Below are 27,716 nucleotides of genomic sequence, written 5' to 3' on the forward strand. Positions count from 1 at the left end.
CTGAGCCCTGCTGGGTGGTGCTGGGCCCCTCTGTGTGCCCCCATGGTTACAGATGAGCCTCTTTGTTCACTCTTGGGTAATTTTCCACTTTCCAGACCCTCCTCCATGCAATAAATTAAGTCAGTGTGGTTTCCAAGCTCAGCCCCTTGTTGGAGCAGGGGCTGTGCTGCTGCATCCTGCTCCCAGCCCCTGCCCAGGGCTGAAAGTCTTCCCCAGGGTGGGGGAGCTGCATGCCCACAGCAGGAACGTGCCACTTTCCTTCTGCTAAAACACAGCCAGAAATCATGAGTTGTATGTCACCCCAGACCACTGATTTTCACACCAGTTTGTCTCTTCTTTTTAAGCAAGGAACATCAGACATCCCAAAAGTGGCAGCTCCAAACTGCCGAGAAATCGTAAAATCACTCTCTGTTATGTGCAGTGCCTTATAGCAAAGAAGTTGCTAATGATATCAACCATTTATCCCTTACTCCTTTGTTTTTCATGTTATTTTAGATCTAATCTCCAGTCTAAAATCCCTGCCTAAGTTGCCAACTCCAACCTGGCTGGAAATTTTAGGAACTGCAGAAACCACCAAGTTGTCTCATGCAATACAGGGCATGTTCCTGGAAGAGCAAAACATGGAAACACTGTGGACACATAAAGGAAGAGAAATCCTGGGAAAAATTGCATCAGTGAGCAAATCTTCTGGTATCCATTAAAAGGTAATAATCCTAACCAAAGGAAGGGGGATTTTCCTGATGTGAAATGAAATAAACATCCAGAAATGATTTGTGCGTGTGTTCAAATTTAAATTTAGAATTTTATTGAGTATGTTGTTCAAAGGCCCTTTTATTCTCAGGGTAGTTTGGCTACAATCTTCTCTTGAGAAAGAAAATCCCTGCACAGAACACGGCCTCACTTTGCTCAGCCCTCACCAAGCAAAAACCACCACTCTGGCATTGTAGGACAAAGACCTTTCCCTTTTGTAATTACTGCTGTGCTCCTGGTAGAGGCACAGCATCTCAGAGCTGAATTTGAGGATTTCTGTGCTAGGTTTGTCCTGAAAATAAATATGGGTACTCATGGGACAGGTAGGAGCTGAGGGAGATCCCTGCCATGCAGCTGGGGGATTTCCAGGTCGGAGGGTGCTCAGTATCCAACTTTCAGACCAGTTTTCCATTGGAAATGAAGCTTCAGCTCTCCTGACTGTCATTTTGAGGCTGGTGTAAGCCATCAGAACGTGTGTAATTCCCAGACTGCATCACACCAGCCTGCCCTGCCCTGGCTCTGGGTGCTCAGGCTGTTGCTGTTCTTTGATGAGGTTTTCCCTGTCTAAACCATATTGCTGCGAATTCAGTGCCCAAGGGCTTTTTATTTAAGTTGAAATCGAAAAACTCCTGTGACCTATTCCTCTTAGGAGGTCAGGTTTCGGACAAAGCTATATCTATGGCAGCACTTAGGTTGGATACAGGTTTTTGAAATTGCTGCAGCATTTTTTGTGCAATTATTTTCAAGAAACTATTACAAAGCAGTTATTTATGAAAGGCAAGCTGGCTCATTGTTGAGGCTTTTTATTTCACTCACTTGATTAAAAAAGGGACTTTTGTGCATCTTGAAATACTTTCCTGAGTAGAGAGGAGCTTATAGTGAAACATGTGTGCTCCAAAGTAGTAAGGCTGAGGTCCATGCAATTAAAAAAAAGACTGTTTTTTAAAATGTTTGTGTTTGCTGAGCACAATAAAGACTTTGTGCTCTTATTAAAGTCACAAAAATTACCATTAATTTTATCCTGGCCCCACTCCAAGAGTGAAAATCAACTCAGGTCTGTGTCATTAACTCAGTGTGGCTTCTGAGTAGCTGCTGGGATCTCAGGTGCCTTTTCCTATCCCACATGGGTTTGAATATTCACATACATTCAACTGCCCAATGTTCTTGTCTGCAGTCCCATACACTGAACCCATGGTATTTTAACCGTGCCTGAGCCTTCCTCTTACCATTTATCTCCATTAAAAATGCAGTTTCTGTCCTTAGTTCTTCCATTGATTCCCTGTGGTGGTCAGGAAGAGTCTAAATTGCCTTGGCCTACAAACCCCTTTGGCATGTGGGCATCAGGTTCACTCGTGTGGAATTCCCATGGAGATTCCAGCTGGGAGGACTGGCAGCATGACCCTGGTCCCAGGCCTCTGCAGGCAACCATCAGTGTTGTCTGAAATGCAACATAACCACAGAAATAAAAATCTGGCCCCACTGATCAGGATCCAGATGGATAAACTCAAGCTGAGAACCCAGTTTGGACCCATGTCTGGTTTAAATGTGAAGTATTGTAAATCATTTTAGTGAGTAAATGTGAAGGATTGTAAATCATTTCAACTGTCCCTGGGTGCATTTAGGCTCACCCATGCGAGCAGTGTCATTGGAGTTAATTACCAACAGTGCCATTTCTTTATTCACTGCTCATTTCTGATACAGAGTGTAAATGACTCTTTCATTACCTTTGACACCAAAATCCCTTAGCCACTACAGGGACATTTCACTAAGTGATAAATGCTGCTTGATTGGGGTGGCTTTTAATTTTATAATCCCATTAGGAATGATAGATATGTCAAATATTTGTGCCTGCTGGACAGAACATATTATTCTGCTCTAAGGCTTCCAGTTTAATTTTTTTTGATCAATTGGGCAGAACCACTGCTGTAAGACAAACAGATGCTCTTCAGCTGTACTTTTCCATAAACGATTTTGTTCTGTGGTTTTTTTTGTTCCCCTACCAGGCATATCAAGTTCAAAAGAAAATGTTGCCTCTCACTAATGAGAAGATTAATCTCATTCACAAATGCAGCAGACTTTGTCAACTCTGTTGAAAGTTTGATGACCTTTAAGAGACAAAGTTTTAGTGTGCCCAAAATAAATAATTCATCCTTCACAGATTTGCCCTGTGCATCCATCTGCTTAAATCTGAAGCATGCTGATTAAAGCTTCTGAGTGCAATTATCTTCCTATTTCATTCAGATAAAAATCTCTATTTTCTCACTGCACTTCAAAGCACAAGTGTTCATTTGAGGATATCACCAATCCAATGTACATGGGGTCCATTTTTGATCTGACTTATGCTCTCCCCAGCCTTGTTCAAAATCTCACAAAAAGGACTGGAGTTCTCTTTCCCATAGAATTTCCTTTACCAGTGCTGAAAGCTGAAATGTGTAATTAATCCTCCTGTAAAATCTTTGAAATCATCATCTTCAAACAAAACTGGAAAATTCATTTCTGTTCTCATGTACGGGGAGAAGAATGTCATGTGGGCAAGTGGCAAGACGTTATTTACTTTGATTACTGCAATTACTGTCACTGCTGGGCTCCTTCCACCTCTGAAGGCTGCAGGCAGCAAATTGCCAGGAGAACCCATTGCTCCTGTCTCTGCCCTGTGCAATGCCCACATGGCTGATTTCTTGCCCTTTTGGCTTTCAGCCACAATTTTGCACATAATGCTGTGTGTAAGTAACATCAGCTGGGAGCGCAGCCAAAGGGGGTGCTCACAGGACACACTCAGGAATCACAGAATCACAGAAACAGAATTGAGAGGGACCCATGAGCACCATCAAAGTCCAGCTCCTGACCCTGCACAGAACCCACCAGGTGCCTGCTCCCTGCCCCACAAACATGCATCCATTGTGGCTTCCCTCCAGCCATCGGCGTCAGGGGGCAGGTTTGGAGCCTCCTGCAGTGCCCACATGCAGATAAATAAGCTGATTATAAAATAGACAAGCAGATGGTCCCTTTTGTTGCTACCTGTGAGAATAAGCACAGTCCTCCCATTTCTCTGGGAGGAAGGAAGCAGCTCTGTGGACATCACGCAGCTCTCGGTTTCTTTGGGACACTCTCTGAAAGAAATGCTGAATGAATATTGCAGCCATTTAAATGAATCCTTCCTGGCCCCACCTGAAATTAGACAAAACTGGCACCATGTCACCTTGTTACTAGAGAGAACAAATATTTCCTCTGGCAAAAATCCTCCCTCAGCCTTGAAAAAATGTTAAATGTTGGGATTTTTTTCATGCAGAAATTGAAATTGGTCATAAATGCTCTCTGGATTGAATGTTGCTTGTCATGAATGAAACAGTGAAAATGAAAGGGGAAATAACAAGGGATTGCTGTGGTTTTAAAGGTGATTTACAGAAGAAAGGAAATCCTAGAGATTAGGAAGTTGTTTAAATACTACTGACAGTCAAATATGGAAACATTCCAAAGTCAGAGATTAGGGGAAAAAAAAAAAAGCAAAGATAGGAATTGCAAAGAAAAAAGTCACAAGGAGAGGAAAGTGTATCCAAAAAGAAAAGAGTATCCATGGAAAGAAAAACAAAAAGCCTCATAAAACCAGAAACAAGGCACCTGCTTTTCTGGCAGCTACCAGCAACAAGGAAGACTCCACCTGCCAACCCAAATTCTTAACATCAGTAAATCACCACGCGGGTAAAATAACAGGATGTTGGAAATGAAACAATCAACACTAATTAGCGGATCAGATACCGCTCCCACACACTCCCTGCTCTCGGCGCTCAGCAGGAGCTCAGGGTTTGCTCCCACTCAGTGGGATAACCCTCATGACATCCATGTGTGAGCATTCCTTTGCCTGGAGGTTGCAAGGTGAAGTTGGTGGATGCAGTTGCCCATGAGGCAGAGCGATCCTCTGGGACCCTCACCTCAGGTGCCAGCTAAGGAACCAGTGAAACAGGGAAATTTGGGTGAGACAAAGCATCTTGAGATGCTGAAGCCAATCTCTTCTTGGCAATGAAAAGGAAGTTTTAAATACTGGAGAAGGAGTAATCAAATCTGTTGAAAAAAGGAAGAGCAGCTTGGTTGTATGAAGATCACCCCCATTAGCATGTCACATATGTTCATACTCCAAAATATTCAACAGCTCAACCTAGAGTGTGTATGTAACAGAAAAACAGCAGCACATGAATGGAAATATGGGATAGGGAATATAAACCATAAAACACATCACTTTTAAAGTTGAATTTTAAACCTCTAGACCAACATAAAGCCTGTGATATATGTGGAAAATCAGTCTCATGTCTTTTGTTCAATTTAATGGGAGTGTTATAGCTGGAATCCCTCACATTGCACTGCATGTGTCAAGGTTGCCCTTGGTAGAAACTATTGATGGCCAGTGATTTTGATTTTATCTTATGCTATTGTGACTCCATACTCTCATGAGCACTTCTGATCCATGGTGTTTGCTTGGCAAAGCATGGACCAAGCTGTGGGTAATATTAACGTAGAGGAACTTCCCAGAGGCTGTGGCCATGTTAGGATTTCAGAAGGACGGCAGGAGACCACTTGGTTTTGCAATATTTGAGTATCTGAATTGTTCGACAGCATTGAGTTCATTTGTGAAAATCAAGGAATGATTTTCATTGAATCCAATTGGAATAAATTAGATTCAATTGATCCATGAATTAAAACTATTACCTAATGAGAATGAAACCATTACCTAATCACAGTTACATGCTAATGTTGATGCAAATTTGGTGGAGGTGCTAGTGAGAATCATAATTGAAAACCTCTGGTTAAATTGTCCTTCAAATAAATGTTTAAAAAATGAAGTAGATCTCAAAGGTAAGTTTAAGGGAATGGTATTTTTGTATATTTTCTCTGCCAGTCCATATTGGGTTGAACCAGGCAGACAGCCAAGATTTTTTACTTTTAGTGATCAGAAATGGTCCTGCTCTAGTGAACTTGTGGCTTGATGTTTTAATTGACTGGTCAGAAAGAAGCCTGGGAATGGTATCAAGGGCCCTCCATCTCTTTGATCAGCGATCAGAATACCCTCCATGTATCTCATTCATCCCTATCATCAAAGAGACCATATGAAAATTACAGCCCTGTTAATACATATTAAACAGTGTTTCTTTAACAGATGGGAAACCATAAACAGTTTCCTAAGATGCATAAACAAATTAAAGAGAACTTCCAGCTTTGACATCTTAATAAGCTGTGATGAATAATTTGGCATCACTACAACATCTCTGCCAAGATAAGGAGCCTTGGGATGAAATTGCTCTTTGAAAGCTCTATTCAGTAGCTTTCCTATCTGAGCACAGATTATCTGGTTTATGGAGGACAGGGGAAGGTCTTGCTAGGGAAGTTTATCTGACTTGGCTCTCGGGGCTTTATCCTGTCACCAAGATCTTCACCATGATACCTTTCATGTGAATCAGCTCTGCTACTCTATTTTTCATAAAAAAACAATGTCTGACTCATATCCTACAAAGAAGATTGCTACAACAGGGGAAGGGCTTAGTTGATGTTGAAAGAAAAACTATTAGCCTCTTATTATGGTTAGGTTATTTTCTGTAATAACAATTTACCAAAGTAAATGTTACTACCTGGGGAAAAAAAAAAGACAGTTGTAGTTGCCTACTGTTCACCAATAATTTATTAAAAACAGAGGTAAGAATAAATCCTTGAAAGTAAAGCTTCACATATGTACATGCTTCAGTTGTAGACTGCAGCTGAAATAAACAGTGATTCATGGCAAATGAAGTTGGAATTAATTAGAGAATCCCTGGTCTGGGACAGCCACCCTGTTTTCTCTGGACATGGAGTGGTTTTGGGAAGATGGTTTTTGGTTGTTGGCACACACAGAGGTGCAATAGACCCAAAACCAGGTTTTTCCACTTTCTCCAGGGATGAGCATTGTGTTGCAACAGTGCAGGGCATTGTAACATGGAGAAGCCCCAGGAATGTGGACGGGATGTTTTTCATAACGCAGTTTCCATCCTGCCACCTCGGTTATTAATTGCAATTTCCAGTGCAAACAGAGATATTTCTAGACCAAGGCTTGGCACAGCTTGGCTGCTCACATCTTGTATCTCAGCAAACTGAAAATGCTCCAGGCCCAGCCCGGGGGGCTGCAGCTGAGGGGGCTGCAGGGGAATCCCTCCAGAGGCCATGAGGGTGTCTGAGTGTGGAGGTGGTGCGTGGGGACTTGGCAGTGCTGGGGGAACAGTTGGACTTGATGATCTTTGATGATCTTTGAGGCCTTTTCCAGCCACAGTAAAGCACAGAAAGGTCACTGGTGAGCAGAGCTCTACCCACACCCTGCTCCTCCAGGTTACATTAAGCAAAGTCCCTTCTGGGAAAGGGGAAGCAGCAAACCTGAAATAGCTGTGCAGCTCAGCTTTCAGGTGCCATTTCCCTGTGCACCACTAATAATCCCTGAAGCTGCTGTCTTGGTAATAATCTAGCAATTAAAGGAAAATATTGGTATTTAATTAAACTTGTCAATCAACCAGGAATGAGTTTTCCTTATCAAGAGGAGCTGGATGTGATTTTGCCACTTAGAAGTGAATGTTAAAGACTCTTGTAGAATAAAACTTTAATTAGGAAAGGAGATTTGGATTAACATGTAAGGCAGAGAGAGAACGAAAGGTCCTCAAAAATCATCTGAGTATGATTCACAGGAAGAGAGGAACCTAAATATGGAAACAGATTTTTTTTTTTTAAAGAAAAGAGCAGCTATATGGTGCTAAAACTCATGGGTAGAAGAGGCATAGGAGGGATTTTGATGAAGCTAGGATGTCTCTATTCAATCCACTTTCCTGCTCTTAATATTTAGTCATTTCAGATATTCAAAGTGTGGCCAGAAAGTACACAGATACACCGTGGGCATTAGAAAATCCTCAGGATTTGAATGCCTGACTCATAAATTTAGATATCAGAGGAACAAATGTCTCTTCTGGGAGATTTGAAAAAGGTACAATGTTTTGTCACTTTCTGGTGGTGTTGGTGACATGGAGGACGCTGCCCACCTGCACCTCATTCCTAAACCCTCAGAGCCCCAGTCCTGCCTGGCATATCCACAGCAGGGTCTGCCCCAGGTGCCAGTGACTGCACCCTCATAAATCCCAATGTGCCAAACTCAGTGCTCAGCTCTATGGTTTCTCATCCTTGTTCCCAAGAAATATTGAATTTCATGGCATTGACTCCTGATCCCTGGATGGGTTCCTCATCCCTTCTCAGGTGTGTCTCCAAAGGTTGGTGCCTCAGGGATTCAATGTAAAATCACTTCCATTTTTATTTTCTTTTGGGTACTTTTATTTTATTTTGGGTTTCATGGGAAACAGGAAAAAATTAAAAATACATCAAAGAAATCAGAATTGATGAAAGTCTGCCCTGCTCTGCTCTGCACGTTGAGTCAGAGCAAGGCTGGATGCAGGGAGCTGTTGCCTGGAGGACAGCAGTGCTGCTTACTGTGTAAACTGGAAAACAGCTCTGCTGTCACTCCAAGATTCTTCCAACCAGGGGATGTTGAAATCCATGTTCTGAATTCCTGGGTATTGCTACAATGCGCCCAAAAACACAGTTTTCCACGGAACAAACTGGCAAATATCATAAGGCAAGATGAAATCTCATAAGAATGTACTGAATGGCCAATGTCAATGGAAATGTACTTCATACATTGCCAGAGATATTTTCAGGCAGAAAAAAACCTAAACCCCACATCCCAAACAAATGACTTCCTGCCACTTGTAGTTCTTTAGTGCTTCCCTCTGAAAAAAAATGCAGGAAACAGACCCAAAAGATATAATTAATCCCACATTAGCAATCAGGGAGGGTGCTGCTGGAGCAGACAGGGGTAGGTGTTCCACCAGCACACTGACCACTGTGAAACTGGGCTGGAAGGTTTCTGCCACGTTAAGGGCTTGCTTTTAAACTTTATCTTGAAGTATTCTGCTCAGTCATTGGTTTCTTCATTGAGTACATAGCCCCCCCAAAAATCATGTTTTTTTTCTAATCAGCCTGCCAAGGCATGTTTCTGGATATTTGTATTCTATCGTCTGTGCTTGGTATAAAATTTGACTGTCAAAAAACTGCGGGAAATATTCTCCTTTATAGCTGTGAAAAACATGTTTGTCACTTGTGTGATCTCACCTGAAAGAAAGGATTTTGCCCTGAAGAAATTTTGCTTAAAAGTGAAAATATTTTAATGATATTAGTGGAGACCTTATCCCAGGGCTGCCTCTGCCTTCACAGCAGGAGAAACAGGTTGCTCCTTGAATACCTCTGGACAGAGAGCTCTGGTTTGAGGAATGGAGGCTTTGTTTTTTTCTGATTTTAGCTGTGGTTCTCACAGTTCATCTCTCTGTTAGGAGTTGTTCCATGCACCAAGATGCAGGAGGGCTCTGGGGTTGGATTTTTGAAGGTTCAGGCAATTCACTGTGGTTCATCAGCCAACAAAACAGGGATGGGGAGAAGCCCAGGGAACAGCAGGGAACAGGGAACAGCAGCTCCTCTCTGATCTCAGCTGGAAAAGTGATACCCAACACTCCCTCCATGGCCACTCACACACTGAGCTTACAGAACCATAAAGGTTGGAAAAGGCCCCAAAGATCATCGAGTCCAACCATTAACCCAGCACTGCCAAGGCCACCAGTAAACCCTGTCCCCAGGTGCCACATTGACACAGTTTTTGAACACTTCCACGGACAGTGATTCCACCACTGCCCTGGTCAGTGCATTCCAATGCTTGACCACTCTTTCCATGAAGGAATTTTCCCTAATATTCAATCTAAATGCCCCCTGGTGCAGCTTGAGTCCATTTTACCTTGTCCTAACTCTCATTACATGGGAGAAGAGCCCAACCCCGGCTGGCTACACCCTCCTGTCAGGGAGCTGCAGAGAGCAGGAAGGTCCCCTCTGAGCCTCCTTTTCTGCAGGCTGAGCCCTCCCTGTTCCCCCAGCTGCTCCTCATCAGATTTGTGCTCCAGCCCCTTTCCCATTGCCCTTCTCTAGACACACTCCCATTCCTATTGCTACATTTTGCTTCTTCATACCCAAAGCCTGGAATTTAACCCCACAGCCTGGACAAAGCAGCCATTAATCTGCAGCACATATAGACTTTCCTTCTTGCCTCACATTTGTTTCCCTTTGATGGTTGTTTTAGGTGCATCTGTGTTTGCTTTAGGATTCAGACCAGAGCAGACACTGGGGCTTATCCTGAGATTTTTCATGTGTTGTTTTCATTAGAATCCTGGTTGCATCCTGGTTGCATCAAAAAAAATTCCATATTGGAAATACCATTTGGCCAACAGGATCACACATTCGTATTATACAACCCAGCAGTGGGGTTCCCTTTTTCTGGGAATTCTTTGTTATGGAGAGGTAGTGCCAAGGCAGTGAGATTGATTTATGTCACCAATAGAAACCAAATACTCATGGCAACATTTCACAAACAGCAAACAGCTCCAAAGGGCCTTGGTATGGAGGTGACTAATGCTGCTGTCCCTGAGCCCCACAGCTGCCTCCCTCTGCAGCCAGACACAGGGACAAAGTCTGGACAGACACAGGGAACAAGGCCTGGACACCCCATGCTGCCCTGCAGGGGGGTAGGTGCCAGCTGGGCAACTCATCCCACCTGCAAGTCTCCCCTTTGAGTGTGCTGGTGAATGAAATGGCCCAGGATATTTTTAGGAAGCAGAAGAACACAACAGTTTAAAGGATGTAGGGCTCCTAAATAAAACTGCTTTTAAAAACACTTCCTATAAGCTGGGAAAGTAAACTGGGGGCACACACTCACCTTGTCCCTGCAGTCAGGTCTGTGGTCCTCAGATGCTGGTTGGCTGCAGGTGGCCACAGGCTCCCAGGGTAGTTAAACACTCACTGCCCCACTGTAGCCTCTCTCACATTTTTCCATTAATCCATTTGTCTTACTGCCAGGATAAAATACATTTTCTCCATCCTGATTTTCCTTATCCTGGCTATTCCTCCCTCAGGCTGTTTTAATCCCCCTCTAGTCCCTGTGTTCTTTGTCTATATGGTGGGACTCATGCAAGGCTTTTAGTGCAATTGCCTCCTCCCATCCACCCCAGTCCCCGTGCCTGGGAACAGCCTCTGCCAGTGCAGTGTCTGGGCAGGAATTGCAGCGAGGGCTCTGCACACCAGGAGGATCAGACCCAGCTGCACATCCCGGTCCAGGGCCCCCTCCCATCGTGCTGCCTGTGAATTCATGCCCCACATACACACACTGAGCTCTCCTAACTCGCTCAAGATGTGCTGCCTGCATCCTGCACCTCTGAGAACACCACATGCGCTCCTTGTATTCAACACAATCACATCTTAACTTCAATACTAGGGGTCAAACCATTTCAGGCGATCACGAGCAGCCCGAGGAAGCTGTTTGCTCCCGGCTTCCCATTCCCTGTGTCTGTTCTGAGGCCAGGTCTGACATCCTCGCTCCCCAGAGCCCGGATCCGGGGCTGGAGGGGGCGGGCAGGGCTGGCGCATCCCGGGCGGATCAAAGCGCAGCTGCGGGAGGGGCGGGCAGAGCATCCCTGCCCCGCCAGGCACGGGGGCCGCTGCTGCCGCCCGAGGCACACACGAGGCAGCTGCACATCTCAGGAAGCTGTTCTTGGGATGGAAAACACAAGGATTTGAGCAACAGGTGTTGTCTGGGGAAGCATTAGACAAGCAAAGCTTCAGAACACTGAGAAGCACCTTTATTCTGTTGGTACTTATCTTCTGTTGGTACTTATGAGATCTGGAATTCCTGCAAGGTTTTCAACTCGAAACACAAAAAGGTAGAACAGCACCTAGATAATCATTTTGTGCTTGTGTTGATGCAGAGGTCAAGGAAGTGTCATAACATGATCTAATTCACTGGCTGGCCTGGCTTCCACAGCTATAATAAATATCATATAATGCCAGAAGTGGATGTAAGCTATTAACCACGCTGAGGTAGGAAATCCAGGGATCAGGAGTTAAGTGACTATATGAAACATTTTATTTGAGATTCAGATGTCTCATGGAAGAACCCAGAGCCTGGGAATGAGATCCAGACCAGCTGATGGCTGGGATGGGGCCAGGTTGGATGGAGCTCTGGGCAATCTGATCTAGGGGTGTCATCCCATGGCAGGGGGTTCTGTCTTTAGGGTGCCTTCCAACCCAAACTGTTCTGTGGTTCTGTGAAGACACCAGTTTGCACATCACTGGAACCACTCTGATTGCTCCAACAGGAAATGTGGCACTTGCAGGTGTGGTAGCAGGAAAGGAAAATAAGTGTTTCAAGAGATGATATTCAGCATTTCTGGTCAGATCAGAGTGAAAACAATGGATTTCCTCTCACACACCAGCCTGAAGAGAACTGAGTGTCTTTTGCACAATGCTCACCAAGAAGTCTGCAGAGAGAAATCCAGCTCAAGAGAAATTCCACAGAGGACAATCATGACCCAGTAAAGGCAAAGGGGCAGTAAGGGGAAGGTGTGTTTGAGCAGTGTTCACAAGTAATGGGACTGACAGTGTTGCACACTCATGTGCCAGAGGCTTTTCTTCTCTACTGAGGCAGCAAAAGAATAGTTTTATCATATTCTGACATTAATTGAAAATGCATTAGTGGCTGAGAGCAAACATTAGCTCTCGGTCTTGAGAAATTTCCTTTGTCACAAGCATAATTGTAATAAAAACTGAAACACCAAAATAAATGTTAGAACATTTAAAAATCATAAAGCCTTCCCTCTTTCCACTTTTCTTCTGCAATAAATTAAAAGCATGAGAAATTTCCCCTGCAGACACAAACATTAAGAAATCATTCAGCAAATGACTTTTTTCAAGCCCGGCATCTCTAGCCTGGGGAGAGCTTTGGAAAGGTCACAAGAATTTGTCCCATGAACGGCCTCTCTTCCAGCCTAGGGGGGTAAATCTGTGGATCTGGGGCAGGGTGATGTTGGAGGGCAGATTGTGGGAATGCTGCCTGTTCTTTGCCAGGTGAGCTGTGCCACCTCCTCACCTTTATCATGTGCACAGATATTTTGCTCCAGGAGACACCTGTGCCTGTGTTTAAGTCTCATTCCAAAGGAATGTAAGTCCTTTCCTAGAGATCCTTCCTGAAGAGCAGCCAGGAGCGATGATTTCAATTTTATTAAATTGTTGTGCTGCCCTGGGCAGAGCCAGGAGCAGCCTGTGAGTGCCAGGGTGCCTGACACTGCCAGCAAGTCTGGGCCCACAGGCTCCTGTGCCCTGAGCATGGACAGACTCTGCCCAGCAGGGCAGCAGGAGCAGCAGCTTTCACAGGCTGCCTTCTCAGCACACAGCCCACAGATCACAGCATCAGCCTTGGCACATTCCCCTGCACCAGGAAAAATGGGAAATGCAGGACAACCAGCAAGATATTCAAAGCTCACACTTGGCATGCTCCCTGCAGATCATCCTCAGGAGCCTGAGTTTAAAAAACCCAGTGTCTCTGTGTGTACAATAATTTCTTCTGCCAATGAAGTCCCCTCTGTTTCAGTCTGTGTGCTCTGCGTCAGAGGCACCTGTGCAGGTTCTGCGTCTTGGTGCCTCTAAATTGTTTCTCTCTCACAATAAACATGGGGATGTGCAGACAGATCTTTATCTTTACTTCTTATGGGTGCTAAGCTAAGGACCCAAGGGTGCTGTGTTTCATGAGAGATCAAGTGTTGCAGTGTGAGAAACAGAATACCCAGCCCTAAGACACTGCTCACTGCACCCTTCTTGTGGCTGGCTCTTTGTTATTGCTGCCAGACTTTAAAATGCTGCTGGTTTTCTACCCTATTCAGGATTGGTGTCCCTCAGAGTCCTAAAGGCATTTGGAGTTCCCTCTGTAAAATGAATTTTTACAGGGAAAGTATTAAGAAGAATTATTATGTGTATAGCCACCAGAAAGAATATTCTATGTCCAGAATGAAAATGAAAGGCCATTTTAAAGGATTAATTGCCACACTTAGTGCCATCCATAAACACACACATTCTCTATGGGATGTGGGTGGAACTGTAATCCCCCCGAGAGTGACAAGTGTGGCCTTCCCTTAGCCAGCAAACATGGCTCTAGATTTCCTAAAAGTAATCTGTTTTGCCATTTATGACTTAGTGTGAGCTAGAAAAACTGTTGCAACCAGCTGTTTTCATCCCTGGGGACAATGCTTTGCTCCTACCATGTGGTTAGGGAGGGTGACCCCTGTCAGGGGGGTGGCATCACAGAGATGCCACCAGGCAAAGCAGCAAGGTGGAATATCTTCCCAGAACCCTCAAGTTTGGGGATTCTTTGCCATTTACCTGCAGGCAGCAGCTGTAATTTCAGCATGTCACACTGGGGTAACATTTGGAAATCTCCTCCCCAGCAGATGAGGTCCAGGTGATTCAGTCCAGGTGTGATGTGGACTTTGAAGATTCCTTGCTTAGGAGCACCTCTTGTCTTGCCTAAACAGAAGAACAAAATGAAACAAAACCAAAAAAAATCACCAGTCCCCACTGCAGGAAGAAGGGACCCATGAGATATTGCAAAAAAATTTGGGTAAATAAATAAAAGGTGCAAAGATGCCTTTTATTTTATGGTGGAGCAAGGCAGAATCAAATGTCTGTAACCAGAGTGGAATTACATTTGAGCAAAAGCTAGTTTTATATCCACTCATGCTAAAGAGAGGATTGAAGTTCAGCCAAGGTCTTCTTCTGGCTCTCTAACAGTGCTGACTTCCACTCAGGGAGAACAAATACATCTTTGCTCATGTAACAATAAGAATATCTTGGTCTTTTCCTGAGCGACTTTGCCTCAAATTAGCCAGAGGGAGAGAGCTAAAGCTTGTGATAGAAATAACTCTCATCAGGAACAAGTGCTCAAGGGGCTTAGAAATGTGATTTTATTAACATTCTGTCAGTTTTCAGTACAGGATAAACGTCCACTTAAGAGCATTAGCAATGCATTCCTTCAGAAGAGACATTTGCAGGACCTTGTTCTTCCCAAGCTGCTCAACTTGCTTTGAAAGGGTGAAAGAACAAGCAAGGAAGGGCTGGAAGGATGGAAGTGGAGGCAACCTGCACCAAACCTGCCCAAGGCTGCATTTCAGCTCCTTTGGCACCAAGTGCTCAGCTGCTGATGCTCAGAGCATGAAGGGGAGCAGCAGCCAGGGCAAGGAGGGGCTGTGAGAAGCCCCAGTGACAAACAGGTGCTCACCTGGCAGCTCCAAGTGTTTGTTTGAGAGGGAAGCAGGAGCCTTGTTGGTACATGGGGATGCAGCACCTCACAAACAGCAGTGCAGGGACTGAGGCACTGACTTTGGCACTGCAAGGACAGAGGTGGCTCCCACCTGCAGGAACACGGGCCAGGTGTGGTGAAAAATGCTTGTAACAGGCTAAGGTTAACACTGCTGAGTTGGAGCATGTGTCACAGCTCACTGAGAGCCTGAACACTGATAAGAGTCTGTTCATTTATTATGCACTTAATTGATTTGTTTCCTGGCTGAAGGTTGAACAAAATGGGACCTGAACCTCACTTGGGGCTTCTGGGTGCTGGGACTGACATCAACACTCAGCTCATAAACTGTGACATCACTCTGTAAAATCTACATTTAATTAAGCTTAGCTCTCCCCACTTTGGCCTGCCAAAAAGACTGGTTGGTGCACCAGGAGCAAGGGTGAAATATTTGCTCACAGCATCTTTGGAAGCAGGATCTGGAAGGAAATGTCAATGCACCCGATGCCTCCTGTCCCACAGGCAGGAGATCTGCTCTTGGCACTGACTCCATCTACTCTCAGCAGCAGAGGTTTTGTATTCCTAGATTCCCATCTAGGAAATCCATCTTTGTTAAGTTTCCAGAGTATCCAGCAGACAACAGGGAATATCTCTGGTTCCTAATGCCAGAGCACAGAGAAATATGGGAGAGTGCTGTGCCAAGCCATGGAATCTGGTAAGATCCTCCCAGAGATTTCAAAATGCAGCAGAAGTGAATGTGCATGAGCTCACTGTGATGGGAGCACCAGGGCTCATCCATGACACAGGGATCACTGAGGGGAGGGAGAGCTGAAACCCCCCCAGTTCCCTTCTTCCCAGTAAAACACCCTGGTTTTGAAATACTCTTCTGACATTCAAACCCCTTCATCTGTTTGTTTTTAACAGCTAACATTTCCTTAACTTAAATGTCACTTCAGCTGTATTCCCAGAACTTAAATCATTCTGGTTCTATAACAATTCTTTTATGCTATAGCATATATTTTTAATTAGCTAAATTAGATTTCACTCTGTTGTCAGTGACTGTCAGTTGTGATGCTTTTAACTTTCAGTTGCAAAATGTGTGGAGGTTCAAGAGGCAGCAGAGTAAGCAGATATTCAAAGCATGAATTAGACTTTTAATAGACAAAAAAGCTAGGAAGATGGAACTCATAAATTACTTTAGATATGTGGCCATAATTATTACATGCATTTGATTTCTGTATACATATATAGGGAATTTTAGGAGGCTGGTTGCTATGGTAACTACTGCATGGTCCATATGTTGCCTCTGAAATTCTTTTTCCTCAGTGGAAAATTACACCCATGGACATGGATGGCATTTGTAAATCTCCTCAAAAAGTGGTAATTTTCCTTTTCTTCCTAAATGTCATTGACTGTGTAATGGAAGTCTTTGAAGTTCAATTCTCCTCGTTGTCAGTTCACCAAGAAAGAGACGTGAACTGCATCCAAATCTTCCCTCTCTGCCTCCAAACCTTGCCTTGCCTTGCTGGAAGACTGACTGACAGAAAATGCCCTGACTTTGTCATGGGTGAGTGTGAGCTCACTTCTGTGGACGTGAATGGTTTTGGGCTGGAGCCCCTCTGCTCTGGAGTCAGGCTGGGAGAGCTGGGGGTGCTCACCTGGAGAAGAGAAGGCTCCAGGGAGACCTGAGAGCCCCTTCCAGTGCCTAAAGGGGCTCCAAGAGTGCTGGAGAGGTACTTTGGACAAGGGCCTGGAGTGAGAGAACAAGGGAGAATGGCTTCAGACAGCAGGCAGTGCTAGGCTGCATATTAGGAATCATTCTTCCATGTGTGAGGCACCAGGATGGGGCTGTTCTGGCCCATCCCTGCAGGTGTTCCAGGCCAGGTTGGATGGGCCTCTGAGCAACCTGGGCCAGTGGGAGGTGTCCCAGGGCTAGTGGGAGGTGACCCTGCCCATGGTGGGGAGGTTGGAACACGATGATTTTTAAGGTCTCTTTCTACACAAACCATTCAGTGATTCTGTGCAAGGAAATCAGGATTTCTGGCTGCAGAATGACAACTGCTTTGAGAAATTGTTGTGGAGCAGAATGATTGTCTTCCACATGGCTCAGGATGTCACTGGAGCTGGAGACAGGATCAGCTCAGCTCCAGGTGTGCGCACAGCTGGGAACACCAAGTGCCTTTGGAGGCTGCACCGTGCTCTGCTCTCAGGGTGCACAGAGCAGCAAATTAGAGCCATCCATAGGCACACCAGCACTTTTTGGTGTGTTTTTTGCTGTCTCTGAACCTTCTAACAGTTTTTCTAAGGTTGTAGCATTTCTCTATTCATCTACTGGGGTTAGGAGAAAAAGCCCCAAACCCAAATACTTGCACTGTTGTAATCAATTGCTTTGCCTGGTCTATTTTTGAAGTTTAAATCAAGGGATTAGGAATCCACAACAGAGAAGTCCAGCACTAAGGCTGAAGGAGCAATTCCCTGAGCCAAGAGTCAGGATGGCTTGTCCGAAGTGTCCAGGCTCAGGCTGTGCCTCAGCATTTCATTGCTGCCATCAGCCATGAACACAAGCACATCTGTAAAATATGGATTTCAGTGAGATTGGATTAGGGGTCGATTTAACTTTGTGTACCTGAAGTTTACCCAAAACCCAGAGACACTCAAATACATTTTTAACCTTATTTTTTGCAGCAATTCTGAATAACGACTGTGGCTTGGAAGCCACCACCTTTATACAGCTAAAGAGTCTGTGAATGTTGGCTCTGCAGAAACCTTTCTTGGTGCCTTGCACAGCTGCACTTCTGTTTTACATTGGAGAGGTTTGACACCTCAGCAGTATAAAGTTAAAGGTTTTATCCCTAAAACTTCCCAAATGCAGTTTCCATTATTAACACAATTGTGACAGCTATAGTTTGTTTATATTGCTTCACCTGGGGCACATAAACTTAAAGGACTGAAAATACCTCCATGCAATAAAAGAATTTTATATAATTGCTACCTCTTGCTGTAAGGGACAGCTGGCCTTTGAAAGTTGGGAACACATTTACGTCATTGAAGTAAAATGTAAGCCTGGGGTTTAAATGACTGTAATTTATGTTTCTGAAGCTCAAAACAAAAATATGGCTGTCCAAAGGGCAAATACCTTTCCAAACAAACTAATACTCATAATTCATCTTGGAGAGTGCATATGTCTACAATCTCCTTCTAGAAGGCTTTCAATGGCAGTTGCTGTTTTCTTTTCATACTTATTCTCTGTTACCTCTGCTTTGCTATCGCCAGTGTTAAAATGTCCACTGACACTTTCCCAATTCAGCTGTTTTTAATGCTTCCTAATGTGCTGTGCAAGGCTGTGCCACATCCCTGCACAGTCCCAAAGTTGTCACAGGGAGCTCTGACCAGTGCAGCCCAAGGTAGGTGTGGAAGAGGCTGGGTCACCAAAACCTCCTGGAAGCACTGAAAATGACTTATTTCATGTGGCTGGACAAAACCAGTGCCCTGTGAGCAGAACAGCGATTAATGACCCTGCAGTTCTTGTGCTGAGCATTTTCTTGTCACTGTCTCTCAGAATGTGTCTGAACATCATTTATATATTTTGGGTTTAGGGCCCCATTCCAAACAGCTGTTGCGTGTTTAGCCTTTTAATTTTTTCCCCTTGTTTTTAATTTATAATACTGAATCTCCCTAGCATGGGTTGACACCAAAAATGTTTGTTCTAGTCCTTGGATGAAAGCACCCACCCGTGGTCCCTGCTTTTATGATTTACAAATTCACCAACATTTATTATGGCATTGCAAAACAACAGTGACAATAAGAAATTCAACAACAGTGACAATAAGAAATTCAACCACAGCTCCCTCACAGCAAATTCCAGGCCCAGAGCTCCTCTGCAGTCTTGCAAGCCAATCATCAAGGGGCAGCCTGCATCCATTTAGATGGTTTATTTCCAAATCTTATTTGGGGTGTGATCATGCTCTGCCTTGGCTCCATCCCACATTTCTCATTTGCTTTTAATATATGTTCAGATATACCCATGACTTACAAATGAGTAATCTCATTTTCATCCTTTTAAAGAGTTTGGTTGCCCAGTATAGTTCAGTATAGTTCAGCAGAGAAGAGCAAATGGCAGATTTTGTCAGTCTTGGGTTGTAGAAGTGTGAACACTGAAATCAGGACTCTGATTTCAGTGCAAGAAGACCATGACAGGTGAATCCAAATTTCACCTGAGCATTGTGTGGCTGATCTTGATTCCTTCCTTAAAAATACCTTTTTGGGCAAAACTGAGCACGACTGCAGGCAAAGTAGATCCAGTTGAAATGAGGCTGAATATTCAGGCCCTGCTCTACCTGCCCTCACCACATGGGGAATGTGACCATGAAACTGCTGAGAAGGAGAGGACACAGCCAGTGGTGTCCAGCTGCTCCACATCAGCTCATTTACACCTCCTGGGAGCATCCTTCTTGTCCTGGCACTTTATTGAATGTGCCAGCCTGGTGTTTGGGAATGCTGTGCCTCACTGGGGACCCCCTGTGAGCTGCTGTGGGACAAAATTCCCCTTTTCCATAGGGGTTTCCCCCTGGCATGGGGAGATGTGGGTGCACACACCCAAGTGAGGCAGGTGGGGTCCTGGCCAGGACACAGGCACTCAGCAGTTTGCAGGCTGACCTTTGATGATGGATTATTTTCCCTTCAGAATCACAGTAGAAGTATTGAGGCAGGAGATTGGGAAAAACACAGAAGCAGCTTTAGAAAACGTGCTCAAACCCTGCTCCCAAGTGAGAAGGGAAGCCTGAATGCAAGCCCAATCCTTCCCTCTCAGCACAAGTGCAGCCCCTGGGCCCCTGGGATGTGCTGTCAGGTCCCAGGAATGTGTTTCCTGGACATGCTGCATCCATCTCCCTCAGCTGGCTGTCCTGGCTCTGCCAGGACCATCCTCCCTTGCTCTGCTGGCTCAGCCTGCTCCAAAGGGACACCTGAGGCTGGGCATGGGGGAATTGCAGAAGGACCAGGACCCGTGTTTTGGAGGAGCGCAGCTGCCTGCAGCTGCTGCTGTGGTAAATAGTGAGTATGGATGGGCCACCCCATAAAAAACAACCCCAGCCTGACTGGTGTGAGACTGCCCTGGGGGCAGGAGTGGAGCCAGCTCCCAGCTGCACCATCCAAACCTTGCCAGAGGCAAAGGAGGGAAGCTTGAGTGAAACTGGGTTGGTGCTGTTGCCTGAGAGGAAACAGTCCCAGATGGCAAATCACAGAATCACAGAGGGCTTTGGGTGGAAGGAAGTTTAAAGCTCCCCTTGTTCTAAGTCCCTGCCATGGGCAGGGACACCTTCACCTGGCCAGCTTGCTTGGTGAAGAATATATTCCTAAAATAAATTGAACAGTGAACAGAACCATCAATATCACCAATGGTCACTGCCATGGAGGTGCTGCTGGAGCTGGCAACCCAAAGAGCAATTTCCTTTCTTATTCCCTTTCAAGGGCTGGATGTCACAGGATGCAGTGGAAGTTTAATGTTTCTAAGAGGACACCATAATGAGCAGAAACTTGTCCCTTCCTAGGAACTCACTGATGGAGGTGATTGCCATGATCAGGGACTGCTATTCAGGTCTGGACAACTTTTTCCAGTCCTCCCCCTGTGTCACTGGTACCTTTTCTTCTCTACCTGCTCGGAAACAGCTGCAGATGCTGAGAATTTAAAGCACAGCCCTTAAGATCTAACGTAGTTCAAATGTCTATAAACACCTTGAGTCTCTTTAGAGAGCTCTGTGCCTGCCAACCTGTGCAGCTCAGTAAGATGTCTCATTATTCGTGGTGCTTCCCCCTCCTGCAGTCCATGATTATGTGAGAACTGAGGGAAAAGCACCTTTAAAGGCTTCAGTACATCCTCAATGTCTGAACTGAAAAAGTAGTCAAGGAAACTAACTTAATTAAAAAGTTGAAAACTTTTAATATTATTTAAAATTACCTCAAGACTTGGAGCATGTCTATGGCTTTTTTTTCCAGCATTGGCAGGTAACAATATTGAAATAGTATCAGAATATTTTTTCCTTGTTTCTTTGTATTAATAACCCAAGAGAACAGAAATCTGTTGAACATTAATCACCAGATTCTGTTTTATGGCTGAAATAAATCTGATTAGAAAACAGAAAGAAACATAGTAAAACCAGTGGCATGATTCACCATGATGGAAATTCACTGATGGAGATAGGATGCTTATAGAATTCAAATTTTGGTTTTGAGTAGAGATACATATTGCACACTGACCAGGGGTCAACCAAAAAGGCTGCAGGCTATTAATCAGCAGTTATCTTCCCTGCACGTGTGTTAGGAGCATGACAAGATAATTGATCTAGAAGAGCTCCAAGGATATACAAGAGGTAATATTTCAGGTGTACACTTGATATTCATTAAAACAAATTTAATTTTCCTTTACAGGGCTGGCTCTCCCACAGTGTGGTTTGGGGCCTGCAGAGCAATATCCACCACAGGAATATTCCTCCTAACAGGTACCCAGGTGTATCTGTGTAAGGTTTGTCATTAGGATCAGAATTTGGAAGCAAATCTCCCAGCCACATCCACCCTGGGCAGTTTGGTTTGTGCCATGGTGTGGAGCTGCAGCACATGAACGGGATGGGTCATGAAACCCCTGAGTGCTGCACATGAACGGGATGGGTCATGAAACCCCTGAGTGCTGCACATGAACGGGATGCGGGATGGGTCATGAAACCCCTGAGTGCTGCACATGAACGGGATGGGTCACTGAAACCCCTGAGTGTTGCACATGAACGGGATGGGTCATGAAACCCCTGAGTGCTGGCACAATCCCCTGAAGCACCCAGCAGGGCCCTGGGGAGAGCAGCACTGCTGTTATCACCAGCCCCCTGCCCACAAAGGTGTCAGGCAGCACAACCACCCCCAGCTCATGGGTGGGGTTATTGCTGTCAATCCCAAATGAGATTTTAGGGACTTTCCACCATTTATCTTCTCACTGCCTCTCTCCTCCCCACAGGTGTACACTTGATACAGCCACTTTTCTGCAGGGGAAGAACCTGTTTTCCTGGTGGACAGGAATGATGACCCACTTGCCTTCTGCTTCAAGCATCCATCAAACCCAGTGTCCCCTGCAGTCTTAATTTTCCTCTTGACAGCAAAGACAAATGACTCCCCCGGGGCTGTTTGCTCATGTCTGCTCAAGGTTTCTGTGACATTTCTTGAAGATGACCTGTTTTTTAAACACACAATGGGTTTTCTTTCCACTTCCACCTACCACTGTGAAGATAGAGATAGATTTGCTTTAAGAAAACCTAATGGTGTTGATCTCTGACACATTCTCCCTCTCTGCTTTCTGCTTTAGGCTTCTTCTGGTTTCCAGGTGTTGCCAGCTGTAATTTTTTCCCACATTTGGGGTTGTCCTGCACAGATAAAGCAATATTTCATCAGGGTGCACCAACTATAAGAAAATATATTTTAATTTTTATTTTTTTTCAATCCAAGTTTCCCCAAACTCACCCTCAAATCTGCCTTTTGAGTCCCCCAGCTCCCAAATGGTGGGGAGTATTCCTGGGGGAAATATGCTCCTGTCTCTAGGATTATCCCACTGTCTCTGCCCTCTTCTGAGTACACAACACAAAAAGCTGGGAGCTGTTGTTTGAGTCATCAAACCAAAGAAAAAGGGGTATTTTGTGTTGTTTAGGACAATGGTTCAACTGGGGTGTTCCAGGTGATGCAAGCAAACACTACACCAGGAACATTTGCCTTTAAGACAGCACATAGGAATCACCAACTTTGTCAAAAGACAATTGGATGGTTAATCTCCCTCATATGTATTACTGTAAGGATTTTAATCGATTTTAGCACTCTTTTTTTTTTTTTTTTTGGTTCTTTATTTATCAGGTATTTCTGGAAATAACAGCCATATTTGTAAGTGTCTCAAGGACAATTTCTTTCCCAGTAACGTCCCCTGGGACCAGAGCAAAGCAATGGCCACCTCACCTGCTCACAGGTAGTTTGTTCTCTGCAAAGTTGTCCCTTGAGCACAGCTTTCTCTCTTTGCACCCGTGTGGAAGGAGCCTGACCTCTGTGTGCCACCCAGGGGAGGCAGGCAGGCAGCACAAGGAATCAGGAGCTGGCTTTGTTATTGATGTTTCATGATGAGGCATGAAGAGAAATAGGGGAAAAGCACCTTCAATTCCCCCATTTTCTCATTTTGGAGAGCTTGCCTTTGCAATATAGCTCTTTAATGTCATCCTCAGTAAAAATGTCCTTCCCTTGATCTCCCTCTTCCCAGAGCAATTGCCCTGCAGTGTCACACATGGGACAGCCAGGTCTGGCACTGGAAATTGCAAGGAACACTGCCAGCCCTGGCTATGATTAAACCCCATATAAAATGAAGGGTCTCTCTGGCCAGATCATCTGGATGTTGAAAGAGAGAGGAATGTGATTGCCACTTTCCAGTTTCCCTTGGCACAAGGATTTTCCAGCCATCCAGCACATCCTGAGGATGGGAAATGGTGCTGGACCACCTGCATGCTGGCTGTACTCAGTGGCCAGCACATCCCTCCAGGCATCAGCGTTTCCAAACACAGCCCTGAGGTTACACAAAGTCTTTTTGATCCCACCTCAGTGACCCCAAGGCTACAAATGCTGCCATGGGACCTTCCTGGCATTGGAAGGAGCTCCTTGTTCCCATAAATCATAGAATCATAGAATAGTTTGGATTGGAAGGGACCTTTAGAGGTCATCTAAGCCAACCCCCAAATGGAAACATTGCAATTTGGGCACTCTACCATGCAAACTCTCCTTGGCTGCTGAATGCAATAATCACACCCTGGATAGCTGTGAGTTACTGTGCAAAGGGAAAAGGCCTCTCTCAAACCCCCTGCTTTGTCCTTTTACCATTGTGTATGTGGCTGCTTAATATATATTGAATAATTTAAACAATCCACATGCTATAACATGCCCCCAAATGTTTAGTTGTGTGTCCCCAGATCTGTTTTGCATGTTTATCCTCCCATTCGTTAGGAACGTAAATGTTCTTTGACTTCACCCTGTGCCTTTCAGCATTATTTTATGGAAATTCTGGTTTCCTGCACTGAAAGAAACCCTGATGATAATGAGAGGCTTGAAGCGTTTCAAACAGAGAAAAAGCAGATTGAGTCAATTCTTCATTTTGTTCTTAATCAAAACTGGTTGTGTGCATTTGCATCGACAATGAGCTCGGCACACAATGCTCCATATGGGCTTGGCTGCTGGCATTCAGTGGATGGCAGGAGCCACTGAAAAAGCTCTCTGCTTTTCAAAGATTTAGGGATGACCTTGCAAAAGTGTCATTTGTCACTGCCTTCCTTGTCCAGAATTGCTAGGAAAATCCCTGGAAACAGGCTATGGAATTGCAGAGCCCAGTTCTCACAGGCCAAAGCAGCACAACAGGGAAACAGTGGGAAATGAGAAACTGGAAGCTTCCAATGGAGCCCCAAAATATTCCTTTTCATGATTCTTTATCTGGATATTGTTCTTCTCAGATATTACTCATTTTTCAGGTACACTATTACACCAAGTCCACCATAAATATGAATGCACACAAGCTATGGTCCATGAATCCAGACACCTCTTTGCAATTCCAAAGTGTCTAAAACACTTGGAAACACCCCACAAACTTTCACTGTTCCTCATTTCAGACCTGATCTTGTAGAACCCCCTTAATTCCAGTCCAGTTACACTCAGGAGGTGTAACGTAGGTGCCATTTTAGGACCAGGTCCTCATTTTTGGGCACATTAACAGCCCCCAGCAGGGCTGTGGTGCACAGAATTTGCAGGTCTGTTCTGTAGAGCTTGAGCAATTAGAAGAAAGAGGGATGGCAAGTCACACAGGCATCTCTGTGTGTGCTGTTGTGAGTGGCTGGACAAGTTCTGCTCAGGAAGGATTTATTTCAACTCATTTTGGTCTGTGGCTGTGAGAGGCCTGCAAAACCTTTCACCTTCTTTCCCTGGAGTCATGTATATTTTATGAGAAATTTAAGAATTACCTCTTATTAAAATGGGGATAGTGTAATTACCAATAAAAAGCAGATGTTATGGCATGACTAATGCTTGAAAATGTGTATGTAGCAAGTACAACATACGAGCACATCCAGACTTTTCACCGAGATAATAAAAACTGTCTTTGTTGAAACAAACTGGCCAAGTCACAGAGGTCTGAAGTCACAGGGCAATCATTGCAGAAAACACTGAAAGGCTCCACAAAAGGGCAGCTTTGCTCCCACTGATCCCAGCAGCAAAATGCAACAGCAGGAGGTTGAGGCAGAGAACTCCCATGTCTGCTCACCCATGTCAGGAGGTGTTTGGGAAGGTGTCCTGTAAAAGCACCAAACTCACTGAGCTGAGAACATCCTTCCCCTGCATGCTGTAATGAGCTGTAATTAGTGAGCTCCCTGACACCTCCAGCACCTCTCAAGGGTCCACAACCCACCTGCAACAGTCAAGATCATTCCCTTGGATCCCTCCCAAGTATTCTGGCAAGGCGTATCAGGAGCAATCCGTGCAGGCTGACTTTTGAAACTGGAATGTGCAAATAGCATGTAAATGGAGTTGTTCAACAAATCTGTTCAGGCAGTCCCAGGGTTCAGACATTTCTGCTGAGCTCAAAACTTCCTCTCCCTTCCTTGCCTGAAAATTGCATTTATTGCTCCCTACAGATACCTGAAGGGAGGTTGCGGCAAGGTGAGGGTTGCCTCTTCTCCCAGGGAACTAGAGAAAAGACAAGGGGAAATGGCCTCAAGTTGCACCAGGGAAGGTTCACACTGGATATTATGAAAAATTTGCTCACTGAAAGAGTGGTTCAACATTGCAAGAGGCTGCCCAGGGAAATGGAGGAGTCATCATCCCTAGAAGTGTTAAAAAATGAGTAAATGTGGCACTCACAATATGGTTTTGTGGTCATTCAAAGGTTGACTTCATGATCTTTTCTGATCTTAATGATTCAATAATTCTATTGGTTTTTTTCCATAAAAGAATCTTTTAAAATGCACTAATTTTGCAAAAGAGTCTTTGCAGCTCAGGACATGTGTGGATGTGGTCATTCAGTCAAAGGTTGGACTTCATGGTCTTGAAGGTCTTTTCCAGTCTTAATGATTCAATAATTCTATTGTTTTTTGCCATAAAAGAATCTTTAAAGATGGACTAATTTTGCTAAAGAGCCTTTGCAGCTCAGGATATGTGTGGATGTCAGCCTGTGGGCATAAATTTGGGGGCACAGGCAGATCTGTGCCTTGGCCAGAGGAGGACCAAGGGCAGTGGGAGCTGGAGGTGGGAGATCAGCACCCAGGGGTGCAGGAGAGCCTGGAGCACCTCAGCAGCCATGGGCTGGTGCTCACCCTGACCACTCATCTCCAAACCCCAAGCCTGAGTCTTTGAGCTGCCCTCTGTCCCAAAGCCCATGCCCTGCCCAAAGCCCAGTGATTCAGGGTGCACTGGAGGCAGCAGAGACCTCCCCACTTTTTCCCTAAGTCCCTCCCATATTCAGTCATTGTTTCCTCTGCCCACAAATTCCACATTTCGATTTCAAGGGGAAAACAGCACATCCAAATCCTCAGAGTGTTCTTGGCCCTTCCAGAGTGTTAACTGACTGGAGGAAGCTCCAGCAGGGTGCTGGGCTGTGCTGCAGGCTGGAGGGGTTTGCTCCTGTTGGTTTGTACCAGCACTAGCTCTGTCATTCTGTGAAATGAAACTAAGATGTGCATAAGCAGCCTTGACAGCAATTAGTTCTGGCAGAACCTTTGTGGTAATGAATTTCAATGATGGTGGGGTTTTGGGTGCCTGAATACTTCATCAGCTGCTGGTATGTCAGACTGTTGCAGCTGAGAAATCACATTATAATAAACCACTTTTTACTGCAGGCACCAACCAGGATAATATATGGGATGAATAATAATAGTCCATTCAAAATCATTCCTGTGCTTTAGAGCTTTGGATTTTCAGTAAATAGATCAAATACTGTGCAGAAATGAATCTTATTCAGAATTACTCCATTACCCAGCTATTTATGAGCATTTTTAATGTATTGTCAGAGAAGTTGCTCCACTCCATTACACTTGCCAGCTAAGCTCTGAAATACATACATGTTGATGCAGTAATAAGAAAAATAATCTCTAATGTAGCAAAATGTATTTTAAGTTTAAATGGAAGACACAACATGATAACTATTGCAGTGTGAAATATCATTAAGTCTGTCTCTTTCTTTTTATTTACAGCAAAAATTCTTCTTTTAAAGTATGAAAATACATGACTTAGAAATACTTTAAAAGCCACAATTGAGGCATTCTCATGCTTTCTTCTATGTTTATAAACCAGAAATGCATTATTATAAAGGCAGATACTCGGAGAGCAGCTTTGTGCACAGGCACAAAGTGATAGGACAAGGGGAAAAGGTTTTAACTAAAAAAATGAGAGATTTAGGTTAGAAGTTAGGAAGAAGTTCTTTACTCAGAGAGTGGGGAGGCCCTGGCACAGGCTGCCCAGAGAAGCTGTGGTTGCTCCATCCCTGGGAGTGTCCAAGGCCAGGCTGGATGGGGCTTGGAGTGACCTGGGATAGTGGAAGGGGTCCCTGCCCATGGCAGGGGGTTGGAACAAGATGAGAGTGAAGGTTCCTTCCAACCAAAACCACTCTGTGATTCTGTGCTAATGTTGCAATAGAATGGAATGTTACTTACCACTGTCTTTACAATAATTAGCATGAAAATAAAAAACCCTGCATTAATCTGAA

At 44.7% G+C, this 27,716-nt stretch overlaps 1 long non-coding RNA gene across 2 annotated transcripts; it reads left to right on the top strand.

The window, feature by feature from the left end:
* The first annotated feature begins 499 nt into the window (after positions 1-499).
* On the top strand, positions 500-27,716 carry LOC118691975 (uncharacterized). Of its 2 annotated transcripts, none has more exons than XR_008508634.1 (3): positions 500-704; positions 21,392-21,470; positions 21,966-27,716. It is a non-coding gene; the product is annotated as an uncharacterized LOC118691975 (long non-coding RNA). The 2 variants fall into 2 exon arrangements; XR_004981104.2 differs by having other exon boundaries at positions 21,392-21,462.

This window comes from Molothrus ater, chromosome 15, assembly GCF_012460135.2.
Source record: "Molothrus ater isolate BHLD 08-10-18 breed brown headed cowbird chromosome 15, BPBGC_Mater_1.1, whole genome shotgun sequence".
Taxonomy (NCBI): domain Eukaryota; kingdom Metazoa; phylum Chordata; class Aves; order Passeriformes; family Icteridae; genus Molothrus; species Molothrus ater.